The 3,796-nt window shown below is 50.2% G+C and overlaps 1 pseudogene; it reads right to left on the reverse strand.

The window, feature by feature from the left end:
• Positions 1-306: 306 nt before the first annotated feature.
• LOC112079823 (tubulin alpha chain-like) lies at positions 307-1,791 on the reverse strand (annotated as a pseudogene).
• Positions 1,792-3,796: the final 2,005 nt, after the last annotated feature.

Below are 3,796 nucleotides of genomic sequence, written 5' to 3' on the forward strand. Positions count from 1 at the left end.
CCCTCACCCACTACCGTGCACGAATGCCCGCTTGGCATACATCAGGTCAAACTTGGTCGAGACGCGCCCAGGCCTCAGCGATGGCTGTGGTGTTGCTCAACATGCACACAGCTCTCTGGACCTTGGCCAGGTCACCCCCTGCACCACAGTGGGTGGCTGGTAGTTGATGCCCACTTTGAAACCTGTAGGCACCAGTCCACAAAACTGGATGCTTCGCTTTGTCTTGATGTTGCCGATGGCCACGTTGACATCCTTGGGCACCACGTCTCCGCGGTACAGCAGGCGAGCACGCCATGTACTTACCGTGGCGAGGGTCGCACTTCACCATCTGGTTGGCGGGCTCGAAGCAGGAGTTTGTGATCTCAGCCACAGAGGACTGCTCGTGGTAGGCCTCTCGGCTGAGATGACAGGGGCATAGGTGGCCAGGGGAAGTGGGGATGGGGGTAAGGCACCAGGTTGGTCTGGAACTCTGTCAGGTCCACGTTAAGGGCACCATCGAAACGGAGAGAGGCGGTGATGGAGGAGACAATCTGGCTGATGAGCCTGTGTTGAGGTTGGTGTAAGAGGGGCGCTCAATGTCCAGGTTTCTACGGCAGATGTCGTAGATGCCTCATTGTCAACCATGAAGGCACAATCAGAGTGCTCTAGGGTAGTGTGGGTAGTCAGGATGGAGTTGTAGGGCTCCACCACAGCTGTGACACCTGGGGAGCAGGGTATATGGCAAACTCCAGCTTGGACTTCTTCCCGAAGTCGACTGAGAGACGTTCCATGAGCAGGGAGGTGAAACCAGAGCCGGTACCTCCTCCCAAAGCTGTGGAAGACCAGGAAACCTTGGAGCCCCGTGCACTGGTCAGCCTGTCAAGACACACAAGACACTCATCAACATGTTTTCTAGAAGGAAAGTCCAAGCTCTGATAAGACCCATTTAGGCTAGATTTACAAGTCAAGGCTAAAACCCTTTCTCATAAAACATTCATGAAAAATCCATGAGTTATCCTAATATCACCATTGAATATATCAAATCTGACAGTTTCTCACCAGTTTACGGATCCTGTCCAGCACTTGGTCGATGATCTCCTTGCCGATAGTGTAGTGGCCACGTGCATAGTTATTGGCTGCGTCCTCCTTCCCTGAGATCAGCTGCTCGGGGTGAAACAGCTGGCGGTAGGTACCTGTCCGCACCTCATCTGAGAYAAAGGGGAACYGACWAGGGTTAGTCTGGTCTTGATGCTTGTTTTGAACTGTACCYCCATATTGATGAAGACCTCTTCCTACACATTCCCAGTGTCAATCAGTCAGTGCATTTTCTCTGCCAGATCCCTCCAATACTCACCAATGACAGTGGGCTCCAGGTCTACAAAGATGGCGCGGGGCACATATTTCCCGATGCCCGTGGCGCTGAAGAACGTGGTGAAGGAGTCGTCAGTGCTACCGACCGCCTTGTTGTTAGGCATGGTGCCGTCCGGCTGGATCCCGTGCTCCAGACAGTACAGCTCCCAACAGGTGTTGCCCATCTGGACTCCAGCCTGACCAACATGCACAGAGATACACTCACGCTGGAGAGACAAGGAAATACAGGGTTAGTCAAACAATTTATGGTTTCTTTGAACAGGTACAAAACACATTGACTACACAAGGATCCGATGCATTGACAGCAGTCTGCACTGGATGGAGTAACACTTGGTTTTCAATGTCACCAATGATAATGGAGCCAGTGGAGCACCCCTCCAAACCACTCAGTGCATAGGAGTCTGAGATCAATTAAATATTTGGGCATCCATTTTAGCACTTGTTTTAATGCTGTTTCTCCACCAAGTGGCAGCACTAACACTAATGGTTCCCAACCAGGGGTACTAGGTTCCCTGGGGGCGCTTTGCCTATACACAGGGGGTACTTGAGAAGACTCATGAGACCATAGGCTTTTACTGGTAAAATGCACATGAGGGGGTACTTCAGGCAGGGCAAAATTCAGTTTGTACAGTAAAATAAAAAGGTTGGGAACCACTGCTCTACACTAACAGGAAACAAACCTAACCTGCCCATGTCTGAGTGACAAAGGACAGGTGAGCCTGAAAACAGTGGGCGGCATGATCTAGCTAGTTAAAAACAAGCCATCTGCGTTATGAGCCAAAGTAATGAGTCGTGTATATTTGCATGGTGATCCAATTTGTCGGTTCTCGGAATGTCTCGCTTCCCATCTCTCTGTATAGTAAAGCCAAGCTTGGACAGACTGATGTTGTACGTAGCCAAGCCTCTCTGTACGAGACCCGGCCGCCGAGGTCCTCGCCACCGGAGTTCACACAGAACGTCATCTGGTACGGACGCGCTTTGGACGGATGGATTTCTGTAAACTAGGCTATATACTCGCGTGGCGCCTCTCTGGTGCGCCTACTATTTCAGAAAATGAATGAGCTTTGTTATTCAGCTTCACTCATCTTCCTACGCCGGTTTTCTGGCGCTCACTTTTCCCCCTCGTCCCTGGGCGCTGTGAGCCTCTGGTTTACTAGTGTATTACGTGGGTCCGACACGAGACCCGAACCTACCCGAGCCAACGCAAGCGCCGCTTGAGTCTGGAAATACTTCGTTAGGGTACCTGTGAGGCCTTTTGGCCTTGACGCAGACCTTCGGGCAGCCTTGCTGTTAGGCATGTTGCTACTCGCAATAGCTCAATGACGCGCTGACGGGGGTAGGGTAGCCACTTGCCAACCTCCCAGTTCGGCGCTGAGTCTAGTGATGTCTAATCAGGACTTTGCTTCCTGCGAAGCTGTAATTGTTAAAACCAAATTCACAATATTTGTATAATCTGCTAATGGAACCTCGGTCCAAAGTTGGCAATTCAATGAGGGGATGTATCTCAATAATCTAGTGGCATCCTCTCCTCAGGGTTGTGGAGCCTTAAATGGCAGGAAAGAATATAAAGGAGAGTAGGCGCGTGCAAATGGACTAGTGGACCGATGCACCTTGGTGGTAACACATCAGCATGGATTGTTCTTTTTAATGCTATAGGAGTTAAATCGATCTGCAGTCTAAGCCTCAACTTATGCTGCCGTCTGCCAATACTGCACTTGCCAAAATGACTTAATTCTCGCACCGCGCACACAACCTTCTGTTTGTCCTTCAGTTGAATGTAGATATCAAGCGCTGCGTTCTCTATAAAATGTGTACACTACATGACAAAAAGTATTTAGACACACATGCTCTTTGAACATCTCATTCCAAAATCATGGGCATTAATATGGAGTTGGTCCACCCTTTGCTGCTCAACAGCCTCCACTCTAAGGAAGGCTTTCCACAAGACGTTGGACCATTGCTGCGGGGACTTGCTTCCAATCAGCCACGAGCGTTAGTGAGGTCGGGCGCTGATGTTGGGCAATTAGGCCTGGCTCGCAGTCGGCGTTCCAATTAATCCCAAAGGTGTTCGATAGGGTTGGGGTCAGGGCTCTGTGCAGGCCAGTTGGCTGGATGTCCTTTGGGTGGTGGATCATTCTTTATACACATACGTTGAAGTGCTAGGGACTGCCTGAACATCAACTTGACACAACCCGGTGTCATAAGGAATCATAGCTTTCATCTGGTCAGTCTGTCATGGAAAAAGCAGGTGTTTATGTTTTGTACTTTGTAGATCAGTTACATGGTTCAGACTACGTTAATGGCTAGGTAGTCACACGCTGAGATGTGGCTAGGCTTCTGAGACGGTAGCTGCATACAGTTCAGTATTGAAGTAGGTCAGATCGACTCACTGCAGAGTTGGCTAAGCCATGCTAGGAAGTGCAGTCAGTCCATTTCAACACACGCA

The sequence above is a fragment of the Salvelinus sp. IW2-2015 genome, unplaced genomic scaffold, assembly GCF_002910315.2.
Source record: "Salvelinus sp. IW2-2015 unplaced genomic scaffold, ASM291031v2 Un_scaffold9758, whole genome shotgun sequence".
NCBI lineage: Eukaryota > Metazoa > Chordata > Actinopteri > Salmoniformes > Salmonidae > Salvelinus > Salvelinus sp. IW2-2015.